Genomic DNA, 22,731 nt, shown 5'->3' on the forward strand with positions numbered 1-22,731 from the left:
CAATGTATAATTTTACATTCTTACCTAAGCTGGCAATCATAGGGTGCTCCTGTTATAAATCTGTAACAATCCTGACAATGTGTGTAAAGAAATGGTCACCTTCTGACTCTATGCCGCAGTCAGTGAAATGCTACACCTGATACAGTATGTAGCAAAGTAAAGTCCAAAAAATAGACAGATATGTTATTTTGATCTTTCATCCTTTCGCTAATTTCGCTTTCTATGCCGTAACCTGATACTGTTGGTCTCACTATGTTTATACACACTGATGTATGGCTACTAGCCTGTGGTTTAGGTATATTAACTTAGCCCCCGGCATACCTTCCCAAGTTAACCGATTAGCCGTCTCAGCTCTGGGGATTTTATTTATTATTTATTTATTGTTGTTTTCACTCTATATATCATCATGTTTTTCGGCGTTCGTGTTTAATATAATAACATTTTATTATTTTATTTTAATATGGTACCAGTGTTGATCAAAAGATTGATCAGAAAGAATCCCCTTATTCTTAGAATAAAGTTGGTCGCCACTGTACCTAATTTGACCCATACATATCAGCCACAATAGTATAGGGATTTTTAACAATGTATATGTGTTTTTAAATATCTATGTAGAATTAATAAAGTTTTATTATTTTTGATATCCTTGGTGATTCTGGGAACTTGTCAGACTTGCAGTACTTCACTGCAGGACCAATTGTGTCCACTTTAAATTATATGTATGACATTTGAGTGCTATATATAAGGGGATTCTTTCTGATCAATCTTTTGATCAACACTGGTACTATTGTATAAATACCCTTGTAGCACCTGTCATTTACTCCTGTGCATATATCAACAATGGTGATTGCGGTCTCATTCACGTATCTAATGTTTATTTTAATATGGTATGGAATGCCTTGTGCTACTTACCCTAGATTCAGTATATGGACTAGATGTTATGCTCTGTCCACTTTGGGGATGTTAGTACCCTAGCATCTCTATTATCCCTTTAATTTTGACTTTGGGTGCATTAAATAAGGATTACTGTGACCTTTTGGTCACTTTCAACGTGTTTCTATTTATAGCAGATATAACAAGAATCACAGATGATCACCTTTGGGAGACATTACTGTACTGTATATCCTCCTTTGCTATGTCTGTTGGATGAATAATTTTAACTGCAAATCATGTACAATATGTTGCAGACTTTATTTTTCTACAATCTCTAGTCACTCATGGACATTATCTACAGCTGCATAGGCTCGCCCTTCCCTTGCTAGCTAAATAGACCTATTTTATTTTAGCTCATTGTTTCGTAGAGACATTTATTAACCCTGTTGAATTTGCAACCTGGAATTTCACTCAAAATCTATTGATTTTTATACTAGGGAGAAGTATAATAATCTTTAGGCCATGATCGATTTATATCATTGACTTGACCTGAGTACGCAGCAATAGCCTTTTATTCAGTCAACGATTTGCAAGTGAGGATGTGTTTGAGACAGAAGTGAATCCAATATAAGGACATTTCATGTAAAGTAATAACAGCTATTATCTCACAATTAACTCACAATGTCCTGAAGTTAAATCATATAAACATCATAAAACAATACAATAAGCTTATATTTAAAATTTAGTTGTGGTCGATATCAGGGATTCTATATAGATTTGGAAGCAAACACTTAAAATAAATTTTTACGATGAACACTGTGGGCTAGATTCACTTAGCTCCATTAGCCTATTTAACATGACGTTGACTGTGCCTATTATATGTATGTTGTAATGTGGAGAATAAATCACTGAAGGTTAAACCCTAACACCTATTGTATTGTTTGGACTCATACTGACCCTATTGTGAGGATGTCCTGCCACACTATATACAATTCCTGGACAATATAAGCAGCTTTCAAAGGAACTATTCATCCCAAGGGCAGTACAAACGACCCGGGTAATCCCTTAAGGTTTGAAGAAAGTCAATTTCACCAGCAACAAAGGAAAGGGTTCTTTACAGTAAGGGCAGTTAAATGTGGAATTCATTACCATGGAGACTGTGATGGCAGATACAATAGATATATTCAAAAAAAGTTGGACATCTTTTTAGAAAGGAAGGGTATACAGGGATATACCAAATAAGTAAACATGGGAAGGATGTTGATCCAAGGAGTAATCTGATTGCCAATATTTGGAGTCAAGAAGAAATGTATTTAACCTCTCATGAGATAACATTAGATGATATTTCACTGGGGATTTTTGTTTGCCTTCCTTCAGATCAATATACAGCTGCAGCGGCTGTTATTCGAAGACTTCACGTGGAATATGCATCGGAATACCCATGTCATGGAGCGCAATTTTTTCCAAACGTTATTGTAAGCCAGTGCTGGTGCCGTGATGGGGCTTTTTCCGGCACATTGCTGGATTGGGATTGACGAATTTATATGGATTAAACCCGACCTTTCTTCTTTTGAAATTGCCATGATCAAACATACTGTGAAATTCTGTGGCCACACCCCAATACCTGCTTGTACACTACCGACACACTTTATTGAAGTGTGGTCGGTACCGCAAGCCGGGAAATCTCCCGGCTTGCTAGTGGCCGCCCCTCGGCGTGCCGCGCGTCATAGACGCGCGGTCACGCGTCATCGGGAGCGTGCGCCCGCTGCACGCGTGTCCAGGGGCTCCCCGAGGGAGCCCTGGTGTCCCGTAATCGCGGGACAGCGGCAGGGGGTTCCGGGGGACCCGGCGGACCCGGCAGCGGTAGGGAGAGCGCCCCGATCGGAGGGCGCTCTTCCGCTGCTTCGGCGTGCGCCCGTCACACTCGGGCGCGCGCCAGGCTACTGCTGCGGCACAGAACGGGCAAATGCTCGAATAAACTGTGCCGCAGCAGTATCTCCGGCAGGTGGGGCAAAGCAAAAAAAACACTGATCGCTACTTAAGGTTTTTCTTATCGCACGCTTCCACGCACGGACATCAGGTGAAAACTTATAAAAATCAAAGTTCGAAATGAAAAATTCATATATTTCTGCAACAGTCGCCATTTTATCTGCTGCAGCATTATTTACAGAACATGTTAAAAATGCATAACTACAGTCAGATTTTTTATACGTCTGTGGTGTGCACGTTATGTCCAGTCCAGTCAGCAATTGTGCAAGGATAGGAATTTAGAAAAAAAGCACAGAGCATTGACTTTTAGAGGGTTTTATTATGAAATGCCTCAATTTGATAACGTCTTCTGCGTATTCAAGTACCAAGGTCAATTCACAATGGACCACTGTACAGTACATACACTTGTTTTTTATCTATTTTTTAAGCACCTGCAAATAGATACAGTAGCGTAGTACTGTTACAATTACAATTCATTAATTTCTGCCACATGGCGGATATGCGAAAAATTGCACCCAAACAAATCCGAAACCATTAAATTAAACAGATCAACCGCGGGTGCCTGGCGGCGTGAACAGTGGCGTGAATACCGCGTGGAATACAGCAGAGCACACAAAATAGCTCCGTGATTCATTTGAATAACGGCTGCTGCAGCTGTACTGTAAGTATAAATATAGGATAAAGTATCTGTTGTTTAAATTTAGCACAGGTTGAACTTGACGGACATATTTCTTTTTTCAAACTCATCTACTATGTAACTTCGTTCTCATCAAGATTCATCCTCAATAAATTAGCACTATCCACTCTAAGAGCTTAGATAAAGATCTAGTGATGACTGATAATGGGTCCTTAGTTCCAAGAGCAAAGGAAAAGTAGAGTTTAGTGTAATCTATATAGCAGTGATATCCCAGGCCATGTCATCTGATTATGTCACCCAGTGGCAGCATGTTCACTGCGAACAACCTAAAAGATAAGATAGAATCTTTTGGCACTATACATGACAAGGCCCTTATGCAGACGTACATACACTCCTGATGATACTCTCTGTGACCTGCCCGTGAGAAAAGATCTCAAAGGGCTGAGAACTGTGCCACCCAGTCGACAGAAATCCTTGAGGCACTCCATTGAGATCCCATGGTCCACTGTATCCAATGCAGCAGAGAAATCAAGGCGTACTAAGATTGAACAGGCACCTTGGTCACCCGACACTAGGACATCAATAAACACACAAACCAGAGCTGTGTTGTCTTCTGAATCCTGACTGGAATGGGTCATAAATATCATGGGTTGATAGATGGGTTTTCAGTTATACTGCAAACATTTTCTCAATAGTCTTTCCTAGGAAAGGAAAGTGTGATAGAGGTCTGTAATCAACCATGCAGTCCGGGTATAATGAAGGCTTTTAAGAAGAGGTCTGATGACTGCTTCCATCAGCAGTTCTGGACAGATCCCAATCTACAAAGGGCACCGGACTATTTAGGCAAACACTGAGCCGATTACATCAACACATTTTAAGAGAAGGCATGTTGGGATTAGGTTCAAATCACAGATACAAGACCCAACCAAGAGTGTTTGCATAATGTCTTCTACATCCAGGTGTTCAAAGCCAGTCCAAAAAAACATAGAACCTGCATTTTCATGCCTGGAACTCTGACACTCATTAGACGCGTTTTGTAGCTCTACGGGCTACTTCTTCTACTTTTCCCTGAAGAAGTAGCCGTAGATCTATGAAACGCATTGGAAAGATACCATTCAACCATCTATTTTTACTTATTGTGAGTTCTGAGGTTACTGAATAACGTGTGCCTCTGAGTTGTATGCTTTAAGCTACAAGATCGAATTGCCTCCTTCAGCGCATGCGCCGTGACGTCATCAACCTTAGCAGACACGCAGTGAGGTGTGGAGACAGGACGGTGCACGTTGCTTCACAGGATTGAGCTGACTACTCTTTGGCTCCATCGGGCGCATTGACGCAACAAGTTTTAACTCTGGGACTTCTCCTCCGCTCCCCTGAGCGGCAAATTTTAAATTTGCCTGTCTCCTCAAAATATCTGAGCTTCCGGATGCATGCGGAAGCGTGCGGAAACGGCTGCTAAAGCCACGCTGATGACAGATGCAGGGGGTAAGTGCATCTGCTCAGCGTGGCTCAGCACGGCCTACTGTACTATGTCCCAGGCCTTAGAGCGAAGAGAAAAGACATTTCATTGCACTCAAAGATTACTTTAATTTAATGTAGCTAGGTACCCCCATAGGGCTCCCGTGCTCCGGTTCCCCCCCCCCCCCACCTTCAGAGTGCAGGCAGGGCGATAGAGTTGCAGGTGTCTCACGCTGAGTCGCACATGCACGGAAGCAGCGAGGAGCGGCAGAGTGCCTGAGAGGTCGCGCCTGCGCAGGGCAGACCCACAGTGGCCATTACAGGAGTTGCAATAGCGTGAGGTGCGGAGCGGCGGACATTAGAGGGAGAGCATGAGGCTGCAGGGGGGACTACAATCCCCATGATGCTCAGGGGCAGTGACACCACCTGATACCAGGGAGCCAGTAAGGCTGCAGGATTCTGCCGAAGGAGTGCTGAAACAGACGCTGATTTCTTAAAGAGACAGTCACTCAAGGATCATCCGGCTGGAGATCCTTCCCCCCGGGAGACAGACAAGGGATTCATCTCTGCCAGAGCAGCGCATTGCGGCGTGGGATCACTGTGCGGTGTTGCTGATTCACTAAGGATTTTCCTGGTTAGGACCATAACCAGGGAGGTAGTATATCAAAATGCACCAACTGGCCCTAACACAGGAAAGTGCTGTCCCTTACACACACACGCTAACGTCCTAGCTGGTGGACACTGAGAGGTTAAGTGCCCTGGCATATTGGTTCACTAAGGACAGAGGCTGGTGGGATGGTATGCAAATGTTATGCAATGTTATGCAATGTTATGTGATGCTGTGCTATTGATATGCCAAGGATAGTATGCTGATAAGTAAATACTGTTTCATACAGCCATGTGTGTATTTACTGTATGGTAGTCTGGTGGGGGCACACTCCCACCACGTTAGGATCCCTCATCAGTGGAGGCGATGTACCAAGTTTAGTACATCCCAGGCTCCCAGTGGCGGAGGCTCAGGCCTCTTGTTAGCCTCACAGGTGACAGCAGTATGAGTAGCTATAGTACCCTAGGGATACTATAGCTACTCGTACTGCTGTCACCTAGGGGTACACCCGCTACATATACAACATAGGTTGTGTAAACAGACATAATAAGAGCTTTACACTCTTCTGCCCCTTCTTACATCTCAGCCCTAATTTCTCGCTATGCACCACCCTGACTCTTGCGTTCTGCTCAAGGATGTCTTCTTTCTACCCCCTTTTTATCTAAAGCCCTCTCCCGCCTTAAAACTTTTTCACTGACTGCCCCACACCTCTGGAATGCCCTTCCCCTCAGTACCCGACTAGCACCCTCTCTATCCACCTTTAAGACCCACCTTAAGACACACTTGCTTAAAGAAGCATACGAATAGCACTGTGAACATTCTGAACACATGATACATAAAGCTTGGCCCCCTGCAGACGCACTTACCAGAACTCCCTCCTCCTGTCTCTGTACGTTCTCCCTACCTACCAATTAGATTGTAAGCTCCTCGGGGCAGGGACTCCTCTTCCTTAATGTTATGTTTGTCTAAAGCACTTATTCCCATGATCTGTTATTTATATTATCTGTTATTTATTCGATTACCACATGTATTACTACTGTGAAGCGCTATGTACATTAATGGCGCTATATAAATAAAGACATACAATACAATACAATACAATAATAAAAGAGATCCAAGTATTATATATATATATATATACTATAGTATGTCTTGATATTTTCAGAGCTCTTTGGTCACGCTCAAATATGCATATAATAATCTTTCTGCACCTCATGTAGACAAGGGGCCAGTTGGCCACAAACACAAGGGGACAGAATTTTGAATGTCCAGAAAGAGTGTGACGTATCGGCAAGTTTCCTCTATCATGCTTCAAGCACAATTTGAATATACATTTGTTGGGGCCATGCATTAATAACACATGTGGTGGGCTCAGTTTCAGTGGCTGCTGCAGGTGCTGTGGGCACTCTACTGTAGCTTCAGCCTTGATGCTGTGTTGTGTACCATTCTGAGCATGGTACAACATTTCTACACAGCTTTACACAGTGAGGAGGGGGATTTTATAATGGGATTAAAGGGAAATGTTATATTGTATACTGTACAGAATCACATGTTAAGTTCCCTTGAGGTTCAGGGTGGGCATAAAGAAAGATATTAAGTGTGCCATCTGGTGGACACATACTGAATTGCAATGATATAAATATCATACACAAATAATTCTGTACCGCAGTTGTACCGCAGCCAACAAAGTGTTCCCGTGGGTTGAATCTTGTGCCTTGTCATGGTAAAGAAAACGGTAAGTCTTGCTACATCTGTATCTTGCCTATGTATATAATGGCCAATATGTTGGAAATTACATACATACTGTATGCAATATAGGGCTAAAGACAGCCTGGAGCAGGCGATTAAACAAGACAGGTCTAAACTTTATGTCCTACATTCAATTCTATCCCATCTATGTGCCTCAATGACCCATGCTCCGCCTTGATTAAAACAGGTGCAGCTATAGTATTTCTAAACTTCTGCAGAATAGAAAACACATTAGGAAAATTCCCCATTGTTGGCATAAAAAGCTTTATTAAACATCAACAGAAGTGTGTCTGTTAGAATTGAACATTCAGTTTCACCACATACTGTACAATTTCGTATAAACCTGCATTTTGTGCCCTTAATATAATTTTTATATATTTTTATATGTTAATTAGAGATGAGTGAATCCATATTCTTGGAATCTGATATATCCAAACTTCTGGAATCTGAACAACATTTTGCCGAGAATAAAATCTCCATGCTAAAACAAAAATAGTGATAGACAGCACTCTAAATGACCGATAATTTAGAACTAGATGCAGGGTGCAAATGAGGAACACAAGAAGGCCCCAATTTCCCCCTAATCAATTACTAAAATATTAATAATAGTTCCAGCACTCACTGACCAATGAAACAAATCTCAAAAGCGGGATAAATGCCAAATCAAAAAATATATTTAATATATGCACAAGTTATATACATGAAGCAATGTGACATAAACAAACTGATACAGCACCAGAACACACACAAAAACAGCCCCTTGCAGCAGGAGAAGAGAGGGTCAGACACAACGTTTGTTGGGAGATACCTTGTGCTTTGATTTTGAACTTTTTTGGACATTAACATACGCTCATTTTCTAATGCTGTTTCATGTTCTGGTAGCACTTATTGCATAGAAGGTTCCCAATTATCCTATACATCAGGGGTACAGTTTTGTATCTGGGGGTAATGGGGTAAGGGAAGTACCTTTTGCCCCTATGGGGACAAGATGGAACGGGCCTGAGGAAGGGTTTTTTCCCCGAAACGTTGCCCCCCTGTTTATCCCCATTTTCTCCCCTGTTTTTCCTCCCACTTGTATCCCCACTCCATATCGCTAAGGTTTTGTCCCTATGTTACCTATTATTTTGTGTGTTCTGGTGCTATATCAGTTTCTTTATGTCACATTGCTCCATGTATATAACTTGTGCATATATTAAATATATTTTTTTATTTGGCAGTTATCCCACTTTTGAGATTTGTTCCATTTAGTCAGTGAGTGTTGGAACTATTAATAATATTTTACAATCTCCATGCTGTTCCTGACTCCAGTGGCCAAATAAAAAACTTAATTTTGCTTTCTCACTCATAATCTTGTGATACATCATCCCCAAACCAAATATAGCAGCCTCTCTCTCCCCTGCTGTCATGTAAAGAACGACATTGGCATGGGAAGGAAGGGAGGTGGGAGACTGCAGCAAGAGGCAGAGGCATGAAATAAATAAGAATTAGTTTTATATAATAATGTAATTAACTATAAGAATAATAATTAACTTGAGAGGTTAAATTACCAGATTTAGTATTAAGCAAAGACATGCCATACACATTCTGGCTTGCCTCAATAAATCAACTTAGTTCAAACTAGTTCCTTCATTTGGGGTTGGTTACCTGGGACTGGTAATATTCAGATTTTCTTTTTTTTATCGCCACTATCTGACTGTTATCCTGCTATTTGAAAGCAAGTCAGTCTCAGCTGGATAGAGCGAAAACTGAAATTGCAACTAATGTACCTTTATTAGTGGTTGTCATGGCTGTGCTTGCCACAAACCTGGGTCGGACCGCGTGGCTGAGGTGGGGTTGTATAAGCACCGACCTTAGACCGCGCAGGCTGATCCGGAATGCGCAGTTCGTAGTCGTACGTAGCAGGGTCGGGACTGGAGAAGGCAGCATCGTCAGTGGACAAGCCAGGGTCAGGATTGGAGACATCAGGGTAAACGTTGTTCAAGCAGGAGTTTGGCAACAGGTAGTCAGGATTTCCCTGCTTCAGCTTAGGAGTGTGAGCGCGGGAGTTTCCTCTGTGCGTGCGGTGACCATGGCCCATGGTACTGGTCTCAGGAAGGCATAGGCAGACCGGAGTGGGCACACCGCCTGGCAGCACTGGTAAACTAGTGCTTCAGCGCAAGAGTCCAGAGCGGGCCTGTGCAAGGAGAGAGTGGATAACAGACCTCAGGACTCATAGACCGGCCTCTGCCAAGGGAAGGGCAGCAGGCCTCAGGAAACAGGGAGCTGAAGTATACACTGGAGGTGCTCCGCTTCAGCACAGGAACCAGGACACGGCCTCTGCAATGGAGAGAGAGCAGCAGGCCCCAGGAACCGGTAGACACACTGGAGAGTCCTCCGCTTCAGCACAGGAGTCAGGAACAGACCTCTGCGTGAAACTAGCAGCAGGCCTCAGGAACCAGGAGATAGGCCTCTGCTATGGAAGCACAGCAGGCCTCAGGGAACAGGGAGCTGAAGTACACACTGGAGAGTCCTCCGCTTCAGCACAGGAGTCAGGAACAGGCCTCTGCATGAAACTAGCAGCAGGCCTCAGGAACCAGTAGATAGGCCTCTGCTATGGAAGCACAGCAGGCCTCAGGAAACAGGGAGCTGAAGTCAACACTGGTGAGTACTCCACTTCAGCACAGGAGACAGGAACTAGGGAACAGAACTAGAGAGGTTAGTACACAACGGAACCATGCCTAGGGCTTGTGGCAGAACACGTGTGACATCCAGGAAGGATTATGCTCGGCAGGGAAGCATTGTGGGAAGGCAGTATTTAAAGGTCAGTGAACCAAAAGCAGAAGGGGCGTGTGACAGTATTGCTTTAATGAGTGAATCCAGGCTGCAGTAAATATCAGGGGAAGTGTTCCAGGACTGCACAAGTCTGTAAGGCAAGGCAAACAGTAAACTAAGGTGCGGATCCGTTACAGTGGTCATGATTTAATAAAATTCTATACGTACAGTATGCTAAATTAATTACAGTCTACTATTCTAGGCATAGATTGAGGAATCACTATTTAACCTGTCACCTACTCTGTCTCTCAATCAAAAATTAGAAGAATATAGTTACTTGTCTGACAGCCCTAGTTAATTAGTTCCATTTAATAGTTATTACTTTACAACACGCACGCCTATCAATATAATAACATACATTACACCTATAGTACCACTGTCCACATCTGGCCTGTCTCTTTATTTTCTCCCAGTATAGACCAATATGTACAGTATACAGAAAATAGATATATAAATATAATTCAATATTATATCATTACTATTAGAGATGGGCGAATTCGCCCAAATCCGTTTCCCAGATTTTTGCTGATGTTACCCCTAAAATCTGTTTTGTGGTGTAAAATCCAAAAACGGATTTGGCCGATTTCACTCAACAAGGATTAATCAAAATCCATCATTGGCTACAACCTGTGGATGGATTTGTAGAGTCCAATCCGCTGATGCAGTAAGCCGTTGGCGGATTCTTAAAACTCCACCAACGCATTGCTGAATCCGTGGATTGGATTCTACTAATTTGTGCACAGGTTGTGAAATCCACGGAGTGTATTGGTAATAATAATAAAAAAAAACGCAAAACACAAATTGCCCTTTTTGTCATTGATCCACTGAAATCTGCGGACCAAGGGAACCGGCCAATCCACTGCGGATGAAATTCGCAAAATAAATGTGCCCATCTCTTATTATCATCAACCAGTTGCAGTTGGGTTAACTACAAGTACAAATATATCCTTCCTCAGTTTACCTTTTGGGTACTTATAGAGTACCGTAACTGTATAGGTAATTAGAGATATTCTGCCATCTGACCTGTCTGTAGTCCTACTCTCTCTATGAATATATAATACTAAACTGTACCAGTCAGTGCATCAGCTCCAGTTGCAATAAAATGTACACTACCATTTTCTGTGTGCATTCATAATAAATACAATCTTAAATAAATACATATATATATATATATATACATTTTTATTTTATTTACTGTATTCATAGCGAAAGAGAGCACCATCTGATACTGTATCTACTCTACTCTACACTACCAGTATACACCAATCTCTCATGTTCTAGTTGTTGTTTTTCCTTATCTGTTGGTTATACTTTATTTACATTTTTAATATGTAGTAGTGATACTATGGTACACCATCTGCCCTGCCTCTACTTTCTCTACCATTATACTCTCAGTATGTATAATTTATGTATATAGTATAATGATATTATTATGATTTTTTTTATATATATAACTTGTTTTCAAAATGAGATAAATACAAGAGGTGGGCGAAAAGTTAGACGGAATTTAAATCTACTGCAGATTGACTAGTTCCTTGCATCGGCGAATCAGTGTAGAAAAAATAGATTTTTTTTCAAATTACTTAAAATCCATCCAACTGATTCATTATCCGAACCTACAGTACAAACGGATTCCGAATCCATTAAACAGAAGTATTATGGGGAGCCTACTGTATATTAATGTAAAGACGTTGTGCGGATTCGGATTTAAGTTGAATTAATCCGCGGATTCTTTGCAATCCATGCGGCCGAGACCCAAAAATGGATTTTGAAGAATACGGGCAGCTTTTCAATTAAGTGTAACGGGTTTCCCCCCCCCCCAATCGCAGATACAGTGTGGGGGTGCAAGGGAACATACGATGTTACCATAGGTGTGGTGCATTACCTGCTGGCTCACAGGAGGGCTGAGCTTCCGCCACGGGGAACCTGGGGCATAACACAATACTAGGGGTGATCACTTACACGATGCAGCGCCTCCACCAGCGATGGCTCCCGCCAGAGGGGGAGTGGTTCCTCGCAGGACAAACACAATAATCACATACACAGACACTGGGATATATAATAACAGATTCTATTTACTTAGGAACATTAGGAACATAAGATAACATCATGACATCATAATACCAACTCAACCGGTGTCCCACTCTAGAGGAGACACTTACTGCGACGTCCCGCAGGACGCTTCCCCAACACTAGGTGCTCCCACTCAGTGTCCAAAGAACCCCACCCAAGGTCCTGCATTCTTGCAGAGGGAACGTGGGTGACTGCGCAGTCACAGTTACACTAAGGGCCCGTTGGTGCACTTAGAACTGTAGGTACCTGCCGAGCACTCCGGTGCTTGGGTCAGCAACGCTTCACAAAGGGTCAGACGTGTGATGAATCCGTCTGATCCTCCAACCGAACTCCTGGCACGCGCGGACCGCCAGGGGCGATCCTATTCTGAAGAAAGTCTCTGTGGACCCCAACGTGGGTCCGAACTCCGTCACTGGAACCGCAGCATCCGCTGAGTCCCTAACTACACTAGGCACTAACGTGACAGGTACCCTAACCTAGGGCCTGTCCCTGTAGTACCACAACTGGGGAGTGAGAGCCTATCTTTGACCTAAGGGGTTAATAGCCTGCCTACTCCCCTAACGGTTCCCAGTCCTGACTCCCACTAACAACTGACTAACCTGAGTGACAGGGTCCCTTACTCTAGGGCAGTCCCTGGCAACACTCACTATCATGGGGTAACTTATAGCTATCTTGGGCCAAGGGGGTGCTGGCCTAGTACAGGGGTCCCTCTCTCCTGTATCCTACTTCCTTCCCTTGTCTGCCCCTTGCTCTGACTGACTAGCATGCTCTCTGCCCGCGAAATGTATCCACTTCTGTCCAGGGCAGTCCTGCAGCCCTATTGGCTCCTATGAGGCACCTGGTGTGCTTGGCCCTAAGCCTCATGGGAGTTGTAGTCCCGTGGAGGCTGTACTTACATTGGGGCCGTGTGCACGCCTTCACTATGCCTGCACTAACCCCTAATGGCCGCCACAACATCTCCCTCTCTATCTCTACTCTCGCGCGACTCTCCTGGCCTATTCCTGCTTCCCCGCTAGCCCTGCACATGCGCGAGCTGTATGGGGCTTCCTTACTGTTTCCCTGCCTAGCCTTGCCCTCGCGTGACTTCGCCCTAACTCTGGGACAGTCCCTGCGCATGCGCGATCACTGCGCATGCGCGAGTATCCGGGCAATGGCAGCGCCCTCTTCGCCGGCCGCCGGGACCCTAGCGACGCGACCGCGGCCTTAGCAACAGCCCGATCGCGTCCCCGGCAACCATCCAGGGGAAAACGCGCTGCTCCCTCCTCGGCCCCCACCCTCCGGAATGGCCGTCGGATCTGCCGCTGGCCTCCGGCAGTACCCGACATCGGTTCTGGCCACGGAGGCTCCCTGGGAGGTTGCAGAGAGGCAAGGGTGACCTGGCTACACTCTCCCCCTGGTGAAACACCCAATGGCCTCGCTTGGGGAATGACATACTGTAGCATGGCACAATTTTACACACTGAAAATTTGCGTGGCATAACCCGTACACATAACATATCGACTGCAACATCCCTGAAACTTCGCACATCACACCCATTATTAACCGAGGCCAGCTGAGTATCAGCTGCTTGCTGAGACCATTTGTGGGGTGCCCCTAACTGATCAGATGGGGGTACCTCACTTTTGCGTCCGTGAGCCTCCCCGGGGTGAATCTCTCGGAGAGCACACTCTGGAGTAACAGTCACTGGTTCAGTGCTACTTCCTCCCCCTGGTCGAAGGAATAGCACATTGTCTTTCAAACCGGCCTTTACCTGGTCATCCATGGCCTGGAAGCAGCATTGCAAGCGGCTAGGACCTTTCCCGCGATCCACTACTTGACGAATGGGCCACTTCTTTTTGGGCGTAAAGGGGGAAACTCCTACTAGTACCTTTGCCACATAGTCCTTGTCCCTACGTATGTGCTCAGCTTCCACTGAGAAGCGAGAATTGACACTGTCTCTTTACCCAAAGTCTCTGCTTCACCTGGCAGGGGGTAAAGGGTAGATACCTTACCACTGCGGTGATTCACGGTGGCCAACAGGTCCTCGGGGACGCTGTCAGTTCCCACCTCGTCTGTATTGGGGCCTGTCCACGACACGTCTGGGACAGTCCACTCACTGTCCTGAAACTCGGGAGCGTTGGATCCCAGTCCTGGGACCACTTGGGTTGGAGTGCATGGGATCTCACGCAGTTCAGGAACCGTAACTCTGGCCTTTTCCACGGCCACCTCCATCGGAGCCTGTGGGGAGCAAGGGGGTTCCTTACCACTCTGCTGGCTGGCGATGGGTTTCTCTTCATCTGGAACGATAAGCGGTGGGTACTGGTCCACTCGCACTGCGGAACAGCTGTCTTCTAGGGGGGACACCTCCGCCAGGACGTGATGTCGAGTGGAGCCATTCGCCCTGGTGTCCAGACTTAAGAAGCTATCGTGTTCCGCGGTCACCTGGAGGATCACACCCGACACCCCTGGAGCAGTCAACTCACCCTTGTCGTCATCAACAGGTACGGATCCCAAGCCTGGTCGTGGTAGGGCACACGGGCTCATATCAGGATTCACTGAGATAGTTGGCTTGATGACTTCACTCGCGTGGTCCGCCGGCAGGCGCATCACCACGAGGGGTTGGTCACGGAAATCACTAAAAGAAGATGGGGGTAGAGACACCTTACCCTGTGATTCCTCTGTATCATCGCTGGGGTGGTTCGCCGGTAGGTGCATCGACACCGATGGGACTTCAACCTCTTTACTGGAGAATTCTGAAGATGGCAGCAGTACAGGCTTCATGAACTGTGCCCCGCAATCTTTACACCTGTCTCCCCAGGCCAAGGTACAAAGTGGGCAGTCAATTCTGTTACAGGCACACTGTAGACACCCGTCCTCGCTCTACCGTTCCACCTTGAGTGCTACCATTCGCTTGTATACATCATACGCACTGCCACCATACATTATAACGTCATCTTGTAAGCACTGACACAAAATAATGGATACCTTCCCGGCCTTTGTCCGCCAGACTCCAAACTGTAGAGGGGGTATATCACTGTACCCGGTATCTCCTTTATGGTGAACAGAAGTTACTGGTTGGGGCTCACTGAGCTTGCTCCTCCTGGTGGATGGTAAGGGAGGGGTGCTTTCTATCAAGGACTTGTTCTGGCTTGGTGCTAAGCCATTCGTGCTGCAGGGAGGGGCTTAGGATTTCCCGCCAATCCCGGACAATTTTCTGGAAAGTTATTCTGCACCTTGAGCGTGGTACCACGTGCAGGCTGCTCACTTGGGGGGAGTTGCCAGGGCGCGGGGTCCGCGTATACTAAAGGGTAACCCTCAGGGGGGCACCCGGGCATAACCAACTTGGAGGGGGACTCTGACAGGCAGATATTCCACTCAGAGGACACCTCAAAAAGCATCGACCGCCACTGGGAGGTGGGGTCTTGATCTTCATTTACTGGACAAGCGTACGACCACCCGGGGATTTCACGCATATGTCCCCAGACCTCCTGACATGCTATATGTGCGGGAAGGCCTCCGACGGCCACCACACGGCGGGGACTAAAATCTTGCCTCAAAGCCAAGGCAAGGACCTCGCTTCCGGACTTGACAAACATGGTGGACAAAAAGATAGGAACTGGACAATTTGGAAAAATGAAACAGGGCACCCCAGGTCTATCTCAGCAGCGCCTCCAAATGTAATGGGTTTTCCCTCCCCCCAATCGCAGATACAGTGTGGGGGTGCAAGGGAACATACGATGTTACCATAGGTGTGGTGAATTACCTGCTGGCTCACAGGAGGGCTGAGCTTCCGCCACGGGGAACCTGGGGCATAACACAATACTAGGGGTGATCACTTACATGATGCAGCGCCTCCACCTGCGATGGCTCCCGCCAGAGGGGGAGTGGTTCCTCGCAGGACAAACACAATAATCACATACACAGACACTGGGATATATAATAACGGATTCTATTTACTTAGGAACATTAGGAACATAAGATAACATCATGACATCATAATACCAACTCAACCGGTGTCCCACTCTAGAGGAGACACTTACTGCGACGTCCCGCAGGACGCTTCCCCAACACTAGGTGCTCCCACCCAGTGTCCAAAGAACCCCACCCAAGGTCCTGCATTCTTGCAGAGGGAACGTGGGTGACTGCGCAGTCACAGTTACACTAAGGGCCCGTTGGTGCACTTAGAACTGTAGGTACCTGCCGAGCACTCCGGTGCTTGGGTCAGCAACGCTTCACAAAGGGTCAGACGTGTGATGAATCCGTCTGATCCTCCAACCGAACTCCTGGCACGCGCGGACCGCCAGGGGCGATCCTATTCTGAAGAAAGTCTCTGTGGACCCCAACGTGGGTCCGAACTCCGTCACTGGAACCGCAGCATCCGCTGAGTCCCTAACTACACTAGGCACTAACGTGACAGGTACCCTAACCTAGGGCCTGTCCCTGTAGTACCACAACTGGGGAGTGAGAGCCTATCTTTGACCTAAGGGGTTAATAGCCTGCCTACTCCCCTAACGGTTCCCAGTCCTGACTCCCACTAACAACTGACTAACCTGAGTGACAGGGTCCCTTACTCTAGGGCAGTCCCTGGCAACACTCACTATCATGGGGTAACTTATAGCTATCTTGGGCCAAGGGGGTGCTGGCCTAGTACAGGGGTCCCTCTCTCCTGTATCCTACTTCCTTCCCTTGTCTGCCCCTTGCTCTGACTGACTAGCATGCTCTCTGCCCGCAAAATGTATCCACTTCTGTCCAGGGCAGTCCTGCAGCCCTATTGGCTCCTATGAGGCACCTGGTGTGCTTGGCCCTAAGCCTCATGGGAGTTGTAGTCCCGTGGAGGCTGTACTTACATTGGGGCCGTGTGCACGCCTTCACTATGCCTGCACTAACCCCTAATGGCCGCCACAACATCTCCCTCTCTATCTCTACTCTCGCGCGACTCTCCTGGCCTATTCCTGCTTCCCCGCTAGCCCTGCACATGCGCGAGCTGTATGGGGCTTCCTTACTGTTTCCCTGCCTAGCCTTGCCCTCGCGTGACTTCGCCCTAACTCTGGGACAGTCCCTGCGCATGCGCGATCACTGCGCATGCGCGAGTATCCGGGCAATGGCGGCGCCCTCTTCGCCGGCCACCGGGACCCTAGCGACGCGACCGCAGCCTTAGCAACGGCCCGATCGCGTCCCCGGCAACCGGCCGCATCCAGGGGAAAACGCGCTGCTCCCTCTTCGGCCCCCACCCTCCGGAATGGCCGTCGGATCTGCCGCTGGCCTCCGGCAGTACCCGACATCGGTTCTGGCCACGGGGGCTCCCTGGGAGGTCGCAGAGAGGCAAGGGTGACCTGGCTACATAAGTAATCCGACAGTGTACAGTATTTCATTCAGCGGATCCGATTTGACCAATCCACGGAACAGATTGTGACAGGTTCATCCATCTCTATTAGATACTTCCATACTGTTGGAAGCAAAACAAAAAAACAGATCCATATTACATGACATTTTGATTTTTTGCATCAAATTCACATTTATTCCATAATCAAAAAAACTAAACATTTTGATGAGTTTTGGGGGGAAAAAAACACAAAACAAACACCCATTTTTTTTTAAACAACGGAATCGAACACATAAAAAAATGCGTCAAACATACATCTCTAATGTCAGAATGATAGCCTTTAATGTGAAATGCAATATGCCACTGTTCTACATTTCAATATTTTATACTAAAAGACTCATAGTGAATCATGTCTCATTATTCTGTATAAATACAGTGTATTGCACCAATAACTTTCTTTACTTTAATGCAAATATACTATGTAATGTTGTATCCCAAATATACAGAGTTCCTGATCTCTACCAACAGTCCAGACACCTCACACTTTCATTGTAACTCCTGACCCATTTCCATATCCTTCATTGCATTGCTATACTACACTAATCATTTGCATCAAACACATGAACATTTGTATATCTTGTTCTACTATGATGTGAGCCTTGTATAAATAAGCCATGACGAGTTTGTTTTGTAAAAAAAAAAAAAAAAAAACATGCCTGAATAACAGACTTGAGTGGTCCTAAAAACTTACTCTGAATTAGCCATTAAAACAATGCTTACTGTTGTCCTTTTTATTACAAAATAATGTTTTTCTGTACATGACTTACAAAGCGAAACTATGCAGCCTAACGTACAATAGATATTTGATTAATTTAAAAAACATGTTTGTGCTATTTAACACAAACAATAATATTTCTTAAATAAAATGCTTTTGCTGTGTTCTTAATGCCTATATTAAACTGTTAATTATTTAAACAAAACTTAATTTCTCCATCGCTTGGCCCTTCCCTGTCAAAAAAATGTCTCTGTAGTTACCAGAAGAGTTATTACTATTCCATGATAACTATTGATTTCAAACAATTGAATTAAGTGACTAACAGTGAATACATTTCCAACAAACTTACCTTGGTGGCTAACGAAACCACTTAGTAAAGTGAAAACAATTTGGCATACAAAAATCACAACGTTTTCAGACGCCAAGGCTTTAACATTACAATTCGAAGGCTATTAATATTTAAATAAGTTGTTTTTTTTATCTAGAAATATGTGTATGTTACAATTCTTCTGCATACAGTAAGGCTACTGTATGTAATATGTCAAATTTCTGAGAACTTTTTGTAACCATAGCCTACTTTAGTATTATACAGTATATAATAGAATAGAATAGAATAGAATAGGACTCTCTCTCTCTCTCTCATGAGTTAGGTGAGATTTCTGCACGTGGCTTTCGGGGCAATATGGAATCTAGCAGCTTTATGAATAGCCCCTGAATACTGTATGTAATGATAGTGACAAATAAACAATATATAAATATATACTATGATATGTTCATCAAGTAATAATTTCCCCAGTTCCTATGATTATTCCATATACTGTATTCTGTAGTTATCTGATGCAAGGGGGGTAAGATTGATGCAATTTACAGTATTTTAATACAGTATATTGTTGTTAAGAGAGTTGTAGCCCTTATACCCCCACCCTAAGTGATATTGGGGGGTCTGCTTCTTATTTGACTACTTCCTAGGTGTTGTGCTGTACCTGTTGGTAAACAGGAGAGCTGAGTGCTCCGCGATGTTGTGGGGAGAAACAGGACAGCTTCACAGGTTACCTTAGTTCTTGATTGGTGAAGTGCCTCCAGTCAGCTTGGGTCCTTGATGTGGAAGGAGAATCCATACTGACACCTTGTTCTTTTAACAGCAAGACAGTGAAGCACACTGAATCTGATATAACTGTGTCTTTATTCTTTCCATTAGCAGACAGCCAAACAATGTATCCCTCCTTCAGAGATAAGGCCTTGCAGGCCCCATCCAGTGTATTGTCCCTGATAGTCTCTAGATATAATTCCACACTTCCACTCCTCAGGGGGAGGAAACAGAACGGAAATGCTCTCTTCTGACTTCTGCTAACTTCTGGGAAAGTGCCAGATCAACCCACAGGGGATGTTTGTAACCCTGCCCCTTAACAGAGCAGGTTGAATACTGATTGGTTCATCTGTAGTATGTGTTGACCTATCAGTATCCTTCCCTCAGGCTGACACTTTCTGTTGTTGCTAGACCCGCCCTTGGATACAGCTATGCTTCCAAAGCTGGAAAAGCACACAAGGCCTATGTGAAAGAATGATCCCAATCACTGCCTGCACAGTAACAGGACTTACACTGATAGGGCCCGGGAAAAAGACATAGCTGCCGGGAGGCTATGCTATAGAGTTAATAAACAATTTGATAAACAATTGGTCTTAAGACAAGCTACTGTACATAACACGTGTAGCAATATCTAAAGAAGGGGCAGTGTCCCTGAAACATGACATCTTGTCTGCTACAAGCATGGAGTAAAACCTTCAGCAATCTTTTTGCAACTTAAACTATGTGCCTCTTCTTTTGTGTGTTGAACTATATCTATGCCCTCAGTTGGAACATTGGAGCTTTGATGGATTAGCTGCACCTGGACTTAAACTCTAATTACATTTTGGGCACTTGGTTTGTCTCTGTCTACCTGCATATTGATAACCCCAACAAGGGTTATATTGTGTTACATTATGCCTTCCATACATTTTTAATGTTGTTATAGATTTATAGATTTAGCATAATGTGTGTTGTGTTGGTGATTGAGTTATGGAGTGATTACAGGGAGGAGGTAGAAGAAACGGGAAAGAAGTATTACTGTATAATACTGTATATAATTCATCTGTGTACTGAGATTAAGCTAGTCTATCTAAGAAATATGTGTAAAATCTAGGTGACTTTAGAAACAAAATGACTTACTATCTCCATAACAACAAAGGAAAATAACATTATTTATATTATTTGTATGAGGTCCCCACTTGTATTTCCACAGTCATGTAAAAAAAGACTAGGGTTTGGATTATGTTTTTAATAAATGCCCTTCATGTGACTTTACAATATTATTCACTATGATGTTTTGTCAAGGTAGCCACATTTGAATATTACTCAAAGAATAGAACTTGAATCATGCCACATTCTATGACTGTATATATACGTTTAGTGCTGTTTCTGACTTTTATGTTTCACCTATTCCATAGCTGTAATTTAACGTACTGAATTTCTAATCATTATTTATTGCAGAAAAGGCAATGGTGCCTGTGTGTCTGGTATTTTCCCAATAGAGTATAGGAGTCACTCACTTTCCTGAAATCAATATTTCTGTATGTCTTTTTTGCCATCAGGAATCATTCATTTCAAATATGTAAAAGATTCTCCGGTTTTTATATCTTTGCATGTAACTCTAAACGTAGGTTCTACTGCCGAGACTGTTTAAAATAAAAAAATAAGGAAAGAGAGGGAAAGCGAAAAAATGATGACATTATCAATGTTGAAAGTCAGAACTGAACTACAGTATAAAAAGGATTTGATTGTTGCAAGGATGTCTGATGCAGTTTGTGGAAATTGTAAACCATGTACTGTATTAATGATGCACATGTATATAGATATTATGTAAATTATTTCCTTGTTTACACATCTTGCATTTGGCATGCAATATGAATGTTCTGGATTAACAGAAAGATTTTAGCAACCTGTTGAGTTAAGATAAGAAATATCAGGAAGGATTTTTCATGCAATTGGAAGAATTAATAATTTTACATTTTGTTGAATGAGGAGGTTGCTTGCAAGGGAAACATTTTGAAGACTGTGGCATATAGTTGAAGAGACATGCCAGCACAAGATAAAGCAATACTAGTGTAGCCCTTTTTCTGAACCCTCCCAAAGGAACTACTGGTCACTGTATAACACCTGCGGCTCCAGGAGATCTGAGTCTCCGCTAGCTGGGAGCCTGGGGTAACACTCATACACTTACTTAGCGCAGCGCCTCCACTTACCCAGGATCCCCGTGATGTGAGATTCCCCTGGGCAAGAAATACATACACACACATGTAATGCAACCAACTTTACTGTATGAACAATAATGCAGAGTAACCTTATCACTCTATAATGCAACAGGTAACCTTAGTGGCCCAGCCACTCTCATCAGGAGTAACGTGTCCGTCCCCTCACCGCGTGCCCCACACACCGTGTCCATGTATGATACTATATGGTATAGGCTCAGTCTTGTAACCACTCGCTCAGTGTTCCTACAAAGAGTTTAGCCTAAGGCGGGATCAGCGCCTGATGACCGGTGTTGGTACACTTGATGATATAGTACCTGCCGGTCACAGCGGTGAACGGTACCTCTTCGCAAAGGGTCAGATGAATCAGCGGTCTGCCCCCTGGGTGTCAATGTCCAGCCGTCTGGTCCCCGACGACTCGACAGCAGCCGCTCCGCACGCTTGTCCCTTTGTCCCTAGCTGTCCACACAGTAAGGGGTGATGCTCGCTCTCACTATAGGCTGTCCCTGCAGCACAGCAACCTTTGGTGTCTTCAGGGAACACTCCTAGGGGCCTACGGGGTAGCCTGTCCTATGCAGGTGGGTAACTGACCCCCTGCACCCACACTACCTCTCTCTTCACCACCCGTGTCCCCTCTGACTAACCTCTCCTTAACCTCTGCAGCAAACGCACTGCATTCACACTGAACCTGCAGCAACCCACTGCACTCACTCGGTGCCTGCAGCCACCCACTGCACTCACACGGAACCTGCAGCACCCACTGCACTCATTCGGAACCTGCAGCCACCCACTGTACTCACACGGATACCTGCAGCTACACTGCACACACACGCTGTGCCTACTTGTCAGCGCTCACAGCACTACCAGCCGTGACACTGACAAGACTGCACACTCACACCTAAGGGCAGAGTCCCTAACCTAGGGGCCCTCCCTCAGTACCTACCCACTACTCTGGTGGGGATTGGGGCCTGCCTGGGATCTGGGGAACTACCTTACCTGGTGTAGGAGCCACTTGCTCCCTACACCCTTCCTCCCCCTTCCTGCTCCCAGTTTCAACTGCCAAACGTGGTCCCCGCAACATTGTAGCCTTCCTCCACAGGAGAAGCTGCAAAACCCTATTTGCTGGCTGGCTGCACGTGATGTGGGTGAAAGGGCAATACCCAGAGGCTGCT

Source organism: Ascaphus truei, chromosome 4 (genome assembly GCF_040206685.1).
Source record: "Ascaphus truei isolate aAscTru1 chromosome 4, aAscTru1.hap1, whole genome shotgun sequence".
Taxonomy (NCBI): Eukaryota; Metazoa; Chordata; class Amphibia; order Anura; family Ascaphidae; genus Ascaphus; species Ascaphus truei.